Here is a 17,117-nt window from a genome sequence, read left to right on the forward strand (position 1 = left end):
GTTAAGACTTAGGTTGTAAATTGATGTGTTTGGGGGCTTAAAGGGTTATGGGTGTGTATCATTGGTTATATGGGTGTTAGATTGGTGAAAAAACTGCTGAAATCTGTTGGATTGGGTTTTGGAGTTGGTTTGTGATTTCTAAAAAACGTAGTTTCTGGGTTTCTCGTGGTAGTGCCGCGACACTTGGTAGGAGCATTGTGGCCTACTTGAGTATCTTTGAAGGAGGGTTTCCCTTAGACCGCCACGGCACCACGACCCTTAGTAGGGAGCGCGACGGCTCAAAATGGGAAGAAATTTTGGATCAAACTCTCAGCTAGTGGGGCACCGCGGCCCTTAGTGGTGGGAATTGCGAGTCAAAATGCTTATGATTTATTGGAGGCTTCTCAGCCTATTATGGGGCTACAACACAGCTAGGGGGTGCAGCGACGCTAAATGTGATTTTAGAGTACGTTTATTTTGGGTTTTGGGAAACCAAATCAGAGGTCTTGGGGATGGTTTCGCTACCCGGTTTAGTGGAATCTGAAGTCCCAAGGGCTAGGACTTGTTCTTGAAGCCCTTTATAGGATTAAGATCTTGAAGATTATTTTCCTCCATGTATTGTGACTAGGGTTTCCCGCAAGGCTCGGCTGAAAAAGATTGTGCTCAGGGTTACCTCATTAATTTTCTCAGGACTTGAGGTAAGAAAATCAATACTTGCACCAAGTGTAGGGCATGGGCCCTGATTATAGGACAAGGGTATGACCGTGCCATGGATATGTTTAAAGTTAAGTGTCTGTTTTATATAAGCCTCTATTGTTTAACTGCTTGTATTGATTGGTTGTGATTGTGATGCGTCGGTCGTGAGGCCATTATCGGCATTACATGCGTAATGTAGGCCTTAGTGGCAGGGCCATTACAAGGATGTGATATGTGCCGTAGTGGTGGGTCCATTGTAGAGGCGAGGTATGCATCTACTCGGCATGAGTCATATACTGATTGGAAAATTAATGCGAACCTGATGTGATTATAAAGTATGCAGTACATGTTAATGTGTATTTGGATATCTGTTTTACTTGTTTGGGTTTTCTTGCTGAGCCTTGGCTCATGGGTGCTTCATGGTGTAGGTAAGGGCAAATGAAAGATGGAACAACCATGAGTTGGAGAGTTGTAGGAGCAGCGTGTACATACTCAGCCTGCTCGGCCGTCACGGTCGTGATACTTTTCAGGAACATGGGTTATTAGTTTGATTTTGCCGCTTAGGTCAGCTAATTCTATAATTTTAATAAACCTGAATTGTTATTTAGAAACATTTGGGATCCCTTGTACTTAGTCAAACTTTTTTAATGAAAAGTTTAACTTCATTGACCAAAAATTTTAATACTGAAACATTTGTTTAACCTTAATTACACTTTTAAGCCCAAATGACTCGCTTAAGGAGTTAAGCACTATTTTTAACACACTGTGTAACGGTCCTGGATTAGCAAGACATTACACCAACGGTAAGAATAGAACAAGTTTATCAATTTCAGAGAATCAACATTAGCATCAGTGTTGGAATTTGAAGTTGTAGTTGTAGACGACAACTACAGAAATTCAATGTCATAATTTCTTTCAAAAGTGCAGACGTGAAGAAGTTACATTTTGGTTGCTTACGATACTGATAAGATACCGATTACTTTTTTCTTTATAAAATGCTTTATTTTTAGATCATATTATTTCAGATACCTTTTGGTTACCTCCAAAACATATTTGTTGACATCTTAATATACATGTAACGCCCTACTTCCCTAGAGTCGTTACCAAGTGATTTTAAAATGTGTCATTAGCTCGCTAATCGAGGTTTTAGACTGAACAATGTGATTAAATTGGGATAAAGACTCATTTAATGAAAATTAAGTATAAAAGGATTTGACATCCATTAAAATTATAAAACTATTACATTGGGATCCTAAAATAATATTTCAAAATATATTTACAACTCAAAAAGTTATAGTACAGTCGACCAAAGCGACAAAACCAAATGTTAATAACATATCCCTCAATGAAACCTGAGTCGTGGCGCTGCCAAGTAGGCCAAACATGTACGCGCCGCTCCATGCCCTCCAACTCATGCTTGGTCGACCTTTCCCTTGCCCTTACCTGCACAATAGAGCACCCGTGAGCCAAGGCCCAGCAAGAAAACTCACGCACATAGCATATAACAACTCATTCCAGTAAATGCATAACTGTAAACAGATAACAAACTATTCACATAATGGCCTATGCCGACCCAGGTGCATTACCAGGCACTGGGTTCACGGTCTTCACCGAACGAGTGAGTAAAACACCCTAGATGGCCATGTCATGGAGGCCTGCAATCAGAATGCATGTTTCCATTCGGCTTGCATTCAGCATGCTTGTCTTCGTTCCCGGCCTTCGCCGATCCCGACATTCGTCAATCAGTTATAATCACACAAACATAGCATAACAATAATAAACACTCACACATAGCATTAAACACAGATATTCGGGCCATGCCCTGATCTACGGGCACAAATAGCTTTCTTACCTGTGTCCCAAGCTGACTGACTAGTGTGATCCCGAGCACGATCCCCTAAACCCTAGCCTTGGCGGTAAAACCTAGTCACAACGCAATAATAATAAATATCCATCAAGCCCTAAACCAATTAAAAACTTCAAAATAATATTCTAGCCTCCATGATCCGAATCCTACTAAATCGGGTAGTAGAATCCTTCCCGAGCCCTTAAATTTGAGTTCCCGAGCTTAAAACCCCGTTTTGGCCATTATTCCCTATTTGAGTTGTGGCCCAACCCCTTAGGGTCATGGCGCACCACAAGTCAGAGAGAGTTGGGGCTCTCTTTTGGGGGACACGGGCTGTGGCGTGCCTCAGCTGGCGCCATGGCTCCTGGACGATTTCAGAACCTGGTTCAGGGAAATGCAATAGTAACATAGTATGTTAACAGATTCGATGGGTTGGTACCCACGGATGTAGCTCGGAAGGAAAGGTTTATCAATGGATTGAATCCCAGAATAGCTCAAGGCATTAGAGTCGCCCCAATACATGAAATCTCTACCTATGCTCAGGTGGTAGGGAAGGCTCTTGTTGTTGAGAGCACAGGAAATGAGATTGGGAAGGAGAGTGACGGAGAGCATAGCACTCAAGTAGTGATATCTCCGTTTGTTAGATTAGGTAGGGGCAGAGATCCTAGTGATTAGGAAGGAAGAGTTATCAATGTATTCAATGCCTCTGGTTTAGGAAAAGGGTTCTGAAATGCTGCGGTACGCAATCAGGGCAAGGAAGGAAATTGGAAAATTTTTACCTGAAATGCACTCGGTGCAAGAGGCATCATTTGGGAGGCTTCTGAGCCTCATGGGTTCATATGGATCGCAGCACCTATAGAACAGGGTCGCGACTCAGGCCTGTGAACCCAGTTTTATCCAAATTTTCAGATTTCTAAACTCCATGAAAATTAGTCAAAACATGCTCTAAGGCCATAATTAAGTCCCTCAATAACTCTACTACACTTAAAGCAGTACAAACACCTTAGAAAGCTAGCTAAATCCCCCAATTCAGATCAAACTCAACCTAAGACTAAGACTTAGCTAAACTTCAATTTCAACAGAAATTACCAAAAGAAACACAAAGATAACCTTACCTCAACTGGAAATTCAATCCTGAGTTAAACCCAACCACTTCAAGCTTCAATTCCCCTTCAATTTCCAAGCTTCCTCCTTGAATTTCAGCAAAATCCCCACCTAGAGAGAGAGAGTATCGATATAGGGGGAGAAAAAGGCTCAGAGGGTAACTAAAGGCTTCTCTTCTGATTGAGTCTAGAGCCTTACCCAAGTCTATCCTCTAGAAAAATGACCAAATTACCCTTATGTTAACCTTTAGCCACTTAATGTCTCCAAGGGCAATCCCGTCATTTGTCGCATTCCCGCTAATTCCTCGAGTAGTCCTATAAATCCCCAATTAATCTTACAATACCCAAATAATCTCTAAATAACTATATGTTACCTAGTAACCCCGAACACGTGCTACATTCCCAAAATACCCATAGGCTCTCCCCGAGCCGGGTATTCGACCCCGTTGTGACTATTCCACTATTCCACTTTCTATAACCATCTCGAACGACACATTACAGATATATCTTCACAAAATGGTGGTCTTAAGCACAACACACACACATAATACCATTTATGCCATCAATAGGCCAAATTTACAAATATGCCATTATTAACAAGAACAGGCCCACATGCATATTTAATTCACCTAAACATGCATATCTAGTCCTATAATCATTTAATTCAAGTAATCACGTACTGATACACATATATCACAATTAACCACGTAATAACACAATTAAATCAATTATTGCCCTCCCGACATGCTAAACAAGGCACTAAGCCCTATTAGCATATTTGGGACGTTACAACTATCCCCTCCTTACAGAAATTTTGTCCTCGAAATTTACCTAAATAACTCGGGATATCGATCCTGCATATCAGACTCAAGCTCCCAAGTTGCCTCTTCCACCTTGTTGTTTCTCCAGAGCACTTTCACCAAGGCAATGGTCTTGATTCGCAAGACTTTTTCTTTCTGCTCTAGGATCTGAACCGGTTTCTCCTCATAAGACAAATCTTGATCCAGCTCCAGGTTTTTCATAACTCAGCACATGTGTAGAATTTGATACGTACTTTCGGAGCATGGACACATGGAATACGTTGTGAACCCCTGATAAAGTTAGAGGCATAGCCAATTTGTAAGCGACCTCTCCAACCCATTCGAGAATCTCAAAGGGGCCAACAAACCTAGGACTTAACTTTCCTTTCACTCCAAATACTTTCACTCTTCTCAAAGGAGAAACTCTGAGAAACACATAATCATCGACTTGAAACTCGACACTCCTGCATTTCAAGTCTGAGTAACTCTTCTATCTACTTTGGGAGGCGAGCATCTGAGCTCTAATCTTCTCAATTCCCTCGTTAGTCCTCTAAACGTCCTCAGGACCTAAGTACTTCTTCTAACCCATCTCATCCCAATGAATGGGCGATCTACACTTCCTCCAATACAAAATTTTATACTGAGCCACTCCGATAGTCGCTTGATATCTGTTATTGTAAGAAAACTCAATCAAATGGAGATACTTACTCCAAGATTCCCCAAAGTCCAGCACACAGGCTCGCAACATATCCTCTAGTATCTAAATCATCCTCTCAGATTGTCCATCCATCTGAGGATGATAGGCGGAATTGAACCGCAACTGCGTGCCCATAGCCTTCTGCAGGCTCTCCCAAAACATAGAAGTGAAGGTGGGGTCCTTGTGAGATACTATCAACCTTGTAGCCCCATGGAGTCGCACAATCTCCTTTACATACAACTCAGCGTACTGCTCCATTATATAGGTTGTCCTAATAGGAAAAAAGTGGGTTGATTTGGTGTACCTATCCACGATCACCCACACAGAATCATGTTGCCCCACTATCTTTGACAATCCAACCACGAAGTCCGTGGTGATATCCTCCCACTTCCACTCTGGAATCCCTAAAGGCTGCAACAACCTTCCTAGCCTTTGATGTTCAGCCTTCACCTACTGACAGGTTAAACACTTGGGCACATAATCCGCTACGTCCTTCTTCATCCTTGGCCAGCAATACAGTGTCCTCAAGTCTTGGTACATCTTCGTCGTACCTGGATGTAGAGAATAGGGAGTGGTAAGAGATTCATCCAGAATCTCTTGTCTGATACCAGACTCCACTGGAATGCAAATACGACCTTTATACCTAAGTAGACCCACCTCTGAAATAGAAAAGTCTCTAGCCAATCCAGCTAAGACATCCTCCCTATGTTTCCTCAACTGTGGATCCTCCTTCTGTGCTTCTCTGATCCTCTCAAGGAGTGTTGACTGAAGAGCGATATTGGCTAGCTGACCAACTACCAATTCAATTCCCACTCCCATCATCTCTTCAGCTAACTTTTCTGATATATGTCTCGAACTAAATAATTGCCCTGGGCCCCTCCGACTTATTAGGATTAATGCCATAAAAGCATGTAAATACATTTTATTGGTTTTAAATAAAAGTACAATTTTATTATATTTGAATGTTATAATTATTGTTTGAATTAATTAAATAATCAAATCAAGAAAATTCCATATTCATTCATAAGAATATGATCTTGTATTAGCACAAGAGAATTAAGATCAGATATAATGAATAAAATAGTCAGTAACATATTAATGTAAGGAATCTTTTAATGAATGGTTACTAATACGGTTCGCTAAGCACACGAGATGCAAGTAATCTAGATTCAGATTACTAATGTGGATAGACATCTTAGTAAATGTATTGTATATAATAGTGATTATATATGACAAGACCGATGAAAATTAATTATATTTATAAACTTGTCGTTTGATGTAAAGATTTAATTCTTATCATAATAGATGATCATTTGTAGATCAGCCTAAATCCTGAGTATTCATTAACTCCTGTTTATGTTTATTGGATCTTTTGATTAACTCGTTAAGGTCTCTTAGATAATGAGGCTAATGACCTTGGTTTTGGAGATTCATTATCATGGATGGCTAGGAACATGAATTACAATATTGGAATTCATGCTTTCCTAACAGATCGAATATTGGTTCCTTGAAGGGTTGATTCTAGAACTGAATAGTTTTTTAGCTCAAATCTAAAATTAGATTATAGATTAATTATTTGCTAGTGAATTAATGGTACTTAAGGATCAAGAGGTAATTAGAAGGGTAAAACGGTAATTTTGACCAGCTCTAATTAACGAACAAATAATGGAGGACAAAACTACATATATTGATTACATCAATGGACTACTAGAGAAAACTTTGTAAATATAATTCTATAAATACTTAGAGTGCAATTCCATATTTATAGTGGAGTAATCATGGAATTAATTTAGATTATTAGATTAAAGATTTTAATTAATAATCTGGTTTATTGGAGCTTCGTATTATAGGTCCATGGTCCTCTGATCACCTCTATCCTACACTGTCAAGGGTAAGGATGTCAAAAGTAAGATTTGTAAAGAAAAAGGACTTAATTGTAAAGGAATTAATTTTTCAAGGCAAGGAAATAATTATTTGATAATTATGGGTAATTGAGTAATTTTGAATTAATTAATTATTTAACTATATAGTTTTTATTTTAAAAAACTATAGGTTAAAATTAATATTAATATTGTTTGGATTAATATAAAGAGAGAGAATAATAAATATCTTATTTATAATATGATATTTATTTATTTAATTTAAAACTAATATTTTAAAATAAAGTTAATTTTGAATTAATTGATATTTATGTTGGGATAAATATCTTGTCTTAAAAGTTGATTAAATAAATAAATGAGAAAGTTAGGGCAACCCTAATAGTGCTGGGCGACACACACTATATAGTACAGTGTGCGACACCTAGCATCAGAGATTTTTATCCCTGTGATTTGAATTTTGAATTTCAAATAAATTTGTTTAATTAGTTATTTAATTATTCTTTGTAAATATGATTTAAATAAATAATTAAATGAAAATATGTAATAAGTTTTAATTTGAATTATGTTTTAATTAAAAATTATTTAATTAGATTAAATATCTTTATAAATCTGATATACATGATATTCAGAAAGGATGCTTAATTATCAAACTCTCTAAAGCGATAGTTTTCTCAAAACCCGAAAACTATTATAAACCTTCTATCTGTCGAAATCTCTCTAAATCTCATGTGTTGAGTACATCTAGGGAGTCACATAAATCAACATTTTGAATCCTATGTGCCCACACACGTCCTTGTGTATTTGAGGATTGGCCTGGAAGATTAGGGTGTGAGATCTCAGAACATTGGATAGGAAGATTGTTGATTTATACAAAAAGACTAAATGACACTTGATAGGCTACAAGAGGTAATCCCTGACCTATTTGCATGTGATTTAATATTTATATATGTATATGATCCTGGCTAGTTTAATATTAATTAAAATGGGTCCATATATTTCGCTGCATACCTTTGATTTGATCATTTAATACCAACAATTAGTACTAGAGCAGTCTATACATATATATATATATTAAACACTATGTGAGTTTCTTGCATTTGCTATATGTATATTGAATGGATGGATATATTTTTTGAATGTATGATTGAATGATGACTCGTTAATTATACGGTGCTAATGGGTTAGGAATTTTATATTTTTTCTAGATCTTGTGTAAGCCGTAAAGGGCATAGGATTTTTTGTAAATTTATTTGAGAAATAAATATTTTAAAATCTATATGCAAAGATGGGGAGGAACCCAAGCCATGCACCTAAGAGGCACACGGCTCGAGCCCCTGCTCACCCTCACGCACACCAAGACCCGAGCCTCCTACAGCCGCGCACCAGACGCACCCCAGCCCCGTGGCTCCCAGCGCGCACCCCACGCCCATGCACGCGCGCACCCGCCTGCCTCCGCGTACACTAAGACCGTACGCCAGGCCTATGCGCCAAGCCCCTGGTACCCTGCTCGGCCTTGGCCAATCTCTCACTACCTCAATCTTGGTTGGGTCCACCAGAATCCCCTCCTTACTCACAATGTGGCCCAAAAATGTTACTTGGGGCAACCAAAACTCACATTTACTGAACTTAGTGTAGCCTATGCTCTCTCAGTTGTTGTAGCACCAAACGAAGGTGTTGCTCGTGCTCTATCTCTGACTGGGAGTACATGTAATCCCTAAACACCATATTAATCAAGTCCGTGAAGGTTGTTGGGGTGTTGATTAGTCCAAAGGACATGACCACGAATTCATAATGTCCATACCTCATACAAAATGCGGTCTTTGGTATGTCCTCCTCCTTAATCCTCAACTGATGGTAGCTAGACCGAAGGTCGATCTTAGAGAACACCGTCTTCCCTTGTAGTTGGTCAAATAAGTCGTCGATCCTGGGTAGTGGATACTTATTCTTAATAGTCAACTTATTCAGCTCAATGTAGTCGATGCACATTCTTAAAGATCTATCCTTCTTCTTGACGAATAACACTAGAGCGCCCCATGGTGAAAAGATAGGTCTAATGAATCCTAGATCCAGTAATTCCTGCAACTGAATCATCAGTTCCTTTAATTCTGCTGGCACCATTCGTTAAGGTGTCCTCAATACTGGCTTCGCCCCTGGCGCAAACTCTATGACAAATTCGATCTCTCGATGTGGTGGTAATCCTGGCAGATCTGCTGGAAATACATCAGGGAACTCACATACCAGCCTATTCTCACCCGGTCCAACTGAAACAACCCTAGATGTATCCACTATGCTCCCTAGGAATCCTATGCAACCTTCTTGCAATAGGTCTCTAGCCTTCAATGCAATGATCATAGGTACTCATAGTCCACTCACTATCCCCACAACACACGAAGGGTTCCTCCCCTTACGGTTCAAAAGTTACCATCCTACACTCCCCCAGATGTCATCGCCTACACCGTGGACACTCTAGGAAGCTCCTTTAGTACTCTCGTCTGCCCTGACGTCTACCAAAAGCACCTCTTGCCCTCCTATCTAGACCAGAAGGAACAAAAGAATCAGGGGCCTTTATCTTCTACTCACTGGAGCCACTACCTAGGCTATAACAGGTGAAGGGAGGCACCGTCCTCTGAGCATCGCACCTTGTGGTGCCTTCTCTCTATATTTGATCTTCAACCTCCTCAGTTGTAAGGGCTTTCTCCACTACCTAAGCATAAGTGGTAGTCCTCGAATCCAATGTTATCCTAACACCCCGGGCTATCATCACATTCAGCCCCCGTACAAAGCGATCCCTACATGCCATATCAATAGGCACCAAATCTGGCACGAACTTCGCCAACTAGAAAAACCTCAAAGCATATTCTATGATGGTCATTCTGTTCTGAGTCAGATTAGTAAATTCATCCACTTTTGTAGCTCGGACTGCAACACTGTAATACTTCTCATTAAAGACATCTCTGAATTCATCCCAGGTCATAACAGTCACATCTCTCCTCTGGGACACAACTTCCCACCAGATGCGGACGTCTTCCCTCAACATGTAACTGGCACAAGCCACCCTCTCATTTCCTTCCACCCTCATGAAATCTAGGATAGACGAATTCATGTTCATCCATTGCTCTGCTCGCAATGGGTCTGGACCACCCTCAAACATGGGAGGGTGCTGCTTTCTGAACCTTTGATACAAAGGCTCCCACCTATTTTCTATCATAGGTTGGGCTGGCACTGGTGCCACAACATGTGGAATTTGTGACCCAACATCCCAAGGAGCAGACTCCTGCCTCAGTTCTCGGAGTTCATCTTCAGTTCGCTGAAGTCTAGCTTGCTTTTCTGCAAACATTTGTTGCAAGTTCTGCGGGGCAGGTGGAGGGCCCTGACCCTGGTTGTCATCTTCGACCATATTGTTGCGGAGTCAAGTTGATCACCAAGGCATAACTTCAATATGTCTGCAATCAATGATGCCACACATCAGGCACGATAACAACATCCAAAAACCAGCTCCCAGTTCAATCAACCACAAACATCAAATCAATGCAATGCACACACAGCATAAACATATAGCAATCAAAGGGGTCGTGCCCTAGCATTATATACACTCATCATGCTTCATTTATACTAATCAGGCAAACAACGCAACTCAGATAAGAAATTTAATATATAAGTCACTTAATACCAACCAACCCTGAGTCGAGCTTGTCTCCTACAGCGAGCGTACATGTTCGCTCAACCTCTAGGAACCATAAACCTTGGCACACTCTGATACCAAGTTGTAATGCCCTACTACGCTAGAGTTGTTACCATGTGATTTTAAAATCTTCCACTAGCTCGCTAATCAAGGTTTTAGACTAAAAAGCATGATTAAATCAGGATAAACACTCATTTAAGGAAAATTAAGTATAAAAGGTTTGGACATCTATTAAAATTATAAAAGTGTTACATTGGGATCCCAAAATACTATTTCAAAATATATTTACAACTCAAAAGTTAGAGTACAATCAACCTAAACGACAAAACCAAATGTTTATAACATGTACCTCAACGAAACCACTGCCGTGGTGGCCAAGTAGGCCAAACATGTACGTGCCGCTCCATGCCCTCCAACTCATGCTTGGTCAGCCTTTCCCATGCTCTTACCTACACCATAGACCACTCGTGAGCCAAGGCCAAGCAAGAAAACTCACGCACATAGTATATAACAACTCATTCCAGTCAATGCATAACTTTAAACAGATAACGGCCTATGCCAATTCAGGTGCATTGCCAAGCACCGGGTTCACAGTCTTCACCGAATGGGTGATTACAACACCCTAGATGGCCATGCCATGGCAGCCTTCATTCAACATGCTTGTTTTCTTTTGGCCTAGATTCAGCATGCTTGTCACCGTTCTCGGCCTTCGCTGATACCGACCTTCGCCATTCCCAGCCTCCGTCGATCCCGGCCTTCACCGATCAGTTATAATCACACAAACATAGCATAACAATCATAAACACTCACACATAGCATTAAACACGGTATTCAGGCCATGCCCTGCTCTATGGGCATAAATAGTTTTCTTACCTGTGTCCCAAGTTGACTGACTAGTACGATCCCGAGCACGATCCCCTAAACCCGAGCCTTCGCGGTAAAACCTAGTCACAATGAAATAATAATAAATATCCATCAAGCCCTAAACCAATTAAAAACTTTAGAATAATATTCTAGCCTCCAGGTGCTCAAATCCTACTAAACCGTGTAGTAGAATCCTTCCCGAGCCCTTAAATTTGAGTTCCCGAGCTTAAAACCCTGTTTTCGCCATTATTCCCTATTTGAGCTACGGCCCAGCCCCTTAGGGTCGCGGTGTGCCATAAGTTAGAGAGCGTTGGGGCTCTCTTCTGGAGGACATGGTCCGCGGCACGCCTCAGCCTGCGTCGCAACGTCTGGACGATTTCAGAGGTCCCAAGCCTCATGGGTTCATATAGGTCGTGATGATTGAAGAACAGGGTCGCGGCTCGGGCCTGTGAACCTAGTTTTTTTTAGCTTTTTTAGATTTCTAAACTCCCTGAAAATCAGTTCAAACATGCTCTAAGGCCAGAATTAAGTCCCTCAATGACTCTACTACACTTAAAGCAGTACAAACACCTTAGAAAGCTAGTTAAATCCTCCAATTCAGATCGAACTAAACCTAAGCCTAAGACTTAGCTAAACTTCATTCTCAACAGAAATTACCAAAACAAACACAGAGATAACCTTACATCAACTGTAAATCTGATTCTGAGCTAAACCCAACCACTTCAAGATTCAATTCCCCTTCAATTCCCAAGCTTCCTTCTTGAATTTTAGAAAAATCCCCAGCTAGAGAGAGTGTATCGAGAGAGGGGGAGAAAAAGGCTTAGAGAGTGACTAAAGGCTTCTCTTTTGATTGAGTGTAGAACCTTACCCAAGTCTATCCTTTTAAAAAATGACCAAATTACTCATATGTTAACCCTTAGCCACTTAATGTCTCCAAGGGCAATCTTGTCATTTGCCGCATTCCCTCTAATTCCTCGAGTAGCCCTATAGATCCCTAATTAATTCCAACATACCCAAATAACTACCTGTTACCTGGTAACCCCAAACATGTCCTACATTCCCAAAATACTCCTAGGCTCACCCTGAGCTGGGTATTCGACCTTGTTGTGACTATTCCGCTATTCCGCTCCCTTGAACTATCTCGGACCACACATCATAGATATATCTCCACAAAACGGTGGTCTTAACCACAACACACACACAAATAATTGCATTTATGCCCTCAACAGGCCAAAATTACAAATATGCCCTTATTAACAAGAACAGGTCCACATGCATATTTAATTCACCTAAACATGCATATCTAATCATATAATCATTTAATTCAAGTAATCATGTACTGATACACATATATCACAAATAACCACGTAATAACATAATTAAATCAATTATTGCCCTCCCGGTATGCTAATCAAGGCACTAAGCCTTATTAGCAGATTTGGGATGTTACACTACCAATTAATTATTTTTAGGTTTATTTGACATCTTATTATTTAGGGAATTCACTCGTTTAGTACCCTGTGTTTTGGCAAAGTATTGTTTTGGTACCCTCTATTGCCAGTATTACTCACTTGGTACTCTAAATTTTGAGAATCAGTTAAAACCGGTACCTTCGGGTCAATTTTGGTCATCAATTTTTTTAATGACCAGTTTGCCCTCCATTAATTGGTTTTTTATGAGGTCTTATTTTGAAATTATTTAACCTTGTTAAAATAATAATAAAAGAAAAAAGCTTAATCAATAAATATTGTATATTAAAGTAACCTAAATTAAATGGACCCATTCGTGTCTCTCTCATATTCTTCTCAATGTCCTAGGTCTGAATATTGTTCTTTCTTCTCATCTTCTTCTCCATGTCGTAGGTCTGCATCTCTTAGCCTCCATCTTCTCAATGACGTAGGTTGGTTATTCTCTCAGATCTTCTTCTTTCTCTTCTATTCTTCCATATTCATGCATGGCTTCATACAGTAGCAATTCAGTTAGCAACAATGGTGTAAGGTTTAAAAATAGAAGATGTGGATGGGAAGAAAATGTCTTTTGCAATCAGTGAGACAAGGAGAAATCCAAATAGACTTTTCTATTGATTTCCATATGGGGATAAAGGATGTGACTACTTTAGTTGGTGGGATGAAGAACAATTGAATGAAGGTGACGATGAAGAAGATTGGGAGAATGAAGAGACTTCAAGCCCCTGGAATTCAAAATTGGCAGAACCTATACAAAGCTTAGAAAGCAAAATGACTATTGGAAATTTTTTTATAAAGAGTTCATGTGTTTTTTGTATGTTTATGATGGTTTTGGTTATGTTTATAATCTGCAAGATGTAAATAAGGTTATAGATCAAAATCTGTTTCAATGTAATATTTGCTTTTGGTTATGTTTTGGTTTTGGTATATGAAACTTGTTGCACTGTAATAATACATTGGTTTTGGTATATGAAATTGATTTTGTCAAAAGATTGCAAATTAACTTTGGAAATAGAAATTAGAATTCTTCATTTTGAGAGAACATCAATAGGATTGCAAAATGAAATTCATTGCATCTTTCATCATAAAACCACAATTATCAATGTTTCAAAATAAACAAGCAAACTAGCTATCATAATTTGAGTTGCATGACATCAAGTAACCTAAAATAAGGCTAAGTGTGTCTTTTCTTTACAAAATAAAGCTACCACATTACATCAAAATAATCACCAACCATTTACGATTTATGCCATACAAAATGAACAACAGAAGATATATATAACCTAAGACAAAATAAATATGTTCTTCAAAAGTTGTTGTTGTGGTTGTTATTTTACTGAGTATCCTGAGTTGAGAAAATATCTAATGGTGCTCCAGAAAAGTGCATCTCCTCAGAAGATGGCCCTCCACTCCCAAATTGAACTTGAAACATTGAAATTTATATGTCTTGACCAGATCAGACAATTACCAAATAAATTATAAATCAATAATGTTAATTTTAAATTGTGTACCTCAGAAGTTGTTCCCATTACTGTCCCTCGACCTTTGCCTTTTCTTCTTGGTGTTGGTGCATCTTTTTTTCCTTGAACACTTGTCTTTCCCTGGCCCCTACCTGTTAGTGGTGGTACTTGTGTAATGCCCTGACTAATTCTAAGACCTCGGACCCTTAAAAACTACTATGACATAACTACTATTTTTGAATACATGCATAAAATAATAGAACTCTATTATAAAAATCCAAAATACGGGATCCCGTTGTTATTACATAAAATCATAAAGAAAACAAAACCTTAATTAATTTGTTTAAATACTATATGCGGAAAAATAAATACATAAATTAAGAAGACTCAAATATAAACACCATCCTCGATCTTTTCCAGCAGTCTATTCATTCCGTCCTCTCCCAATACACATGCCAAAGCTGCCATGAATCCGTCCTGCCCTCCAATCTTATTTTCTTGCACCATCTAAAATATAAGAAATGAGCCTAATGCCTAGCAAGGCTGAGGCTAAGGCTGCAGTTGTTGTCGTTGTTGTTGCAACAGATCTTCGTAGCGACATCTTCAGCAAAGTTCTAACAGTCGAGAAAACACGTTAGAACTTACCCTAATAGGTTCTAAGGCAAAACTTAGTCTAAGAAAACATAGCTCGGACCTATCAGTTATGATTTCTTATGAAAAAATTATGTAAATCATCTTTATAAATTAGGGTGTGTTTCTATACTTAAAACATTAAGCCATCTTTGTTATTTTTTAAGTGTGTTTCTAACCATCCTATATGACTTAATTCTCAGGCTTGAAACTTGTCGTTGTTCCAAAGTTAACCATATTGAGGGAGGGTTGGGATCAGTAAAATTGTTCCCACTACTATGGCCCCCTAAACTCCCAATACAGAACCTGGTCCATTGATTTGTATCCACTCTCACCAAACTCAGTCACTATTTATTGAATTTATTCTAAATTTATTATGACTTTGAAAAAAATCAAACTCATACATGTCATTCAAAAATAACAAATTTATTCATTTGGAAAAAGATTTTCACTAATTACAATCACAAATTCAAAATAAATAAATAAACTATACTAATAATAACTAGGGTAAATCTCTAAAAATCAAGATCTTCTACATTTGACTCTTCATCTAACATATCATCATTTATTTCCTCATAATCATCATTACTATGAGCCTCGAAACTACCTCGGGGAATATTCATTAAGATATTATGCTTTTGTTCATTAGTGAATTGAAACTAAAACTTAGAGGTAAACCTAAGTATAAGAAAATAATATCTCATGGCTATCGGTAAATCATCTTCATCATCATAGTCTCCCATAATTCTTCTAATTTTGAAACTACAGTAGGAAAATCCTTAAAAGGCCTAATTACTAAGACATATTGTTCCATAGCTCTCATCATAATTTGCCTAGCAATTTGAAGGTGAAGTATCTCCTTGTGAAATATGATCAATCTTTGAGTGATTCTTTCTAGCACTCCTATTGTATCCCATGGCTCTCTAACCCTTTTCAATGCCTTAATGGCTCAGATATCAAGATAGGTCAATGCTCCATTCATTTTGACTAAAAGCATAATGACTAAAATGTTAGCTATTAACATAAACACTTACATTGGCGGTTAGATCCGAAGCTTTTGTGTGTGTATCGAGAACTTCATGCATATGAACCATGGGCTCTGATACCAACTATAATGCCCCGACTAATTCTAAGACCTCAGACCATTAAAAACTACTATGACATAACTACTATTTTCGAATACATGCATAAAATAATAGAACTCTATTATAAAAATTCAAAATACGGATCCCATTATTATTACATAAAATCATAAGGAAAACAAAACCTTAATTAATTTGTTTAAATACTATCTGCAGAAAAATAAATACATAAATTAAAAAGACTCAAAAATATAAACTTAGCAGTCCATTCATTCTGTCCTCTTACACATGCCAAAGCTACCATGAATCTGTCCCGCCCTCCAAGCTTATTTTCCTGCACCATCTAAAATAAAAGGAACGAGCCTAATGCCCAGCAAAGAAAATCTACTAAAACATAAGACTAAAAACATATATCATAAAAATATATAACGTAAAAATGCATATCATATAAACATAGGACTACAATATTAATGGCCATTAACTCATTACCGTAGTATGTGATAAAACCATCTAGAACCTCTGTCTACTAATTGAGGTAGGTTAGATCACAAAATAGTATATGATAAACCATCTAGGTCCTTTGTCTACTATTCGAGGTAGGTTTAATCATGACTCTAATCTACGATGATGATAAAAATCCTATTATTTATTTACTATCTAAGCAACTATATTTCCCAAGTGACTACAACATAAAACATATACATAAACATGACATAGCATATAAACATATCATAACACATACAATCTAACCTATTTTCCTTACCAAAAACTAGGATATTGGAGACAAGAACGGGATTGGAAAACTACTAAAACCAAACAATAAGAATCATAAGTTTCTAAAGAAATGGAGATAAAAAGGAGATCTAAACCATCAAGATAGAAACTTACCAAAATCCTTAAGTTTTAAGAAACTTAGGCACCTATCCAAAAGC

This window comes from Humulus lupulus, chromosome 9 (assembly GCF_963169125.1).
Source record: "Humulus lupulus chromosome 9, drHumLupu1.1, whole genome shotgun sequence".
NCBI lineage: Eukaryota > Viridiplantae > Streptophyta > Magnoliopsida > Rosales > Cannabaceae > Humulus > Humulus lupulus.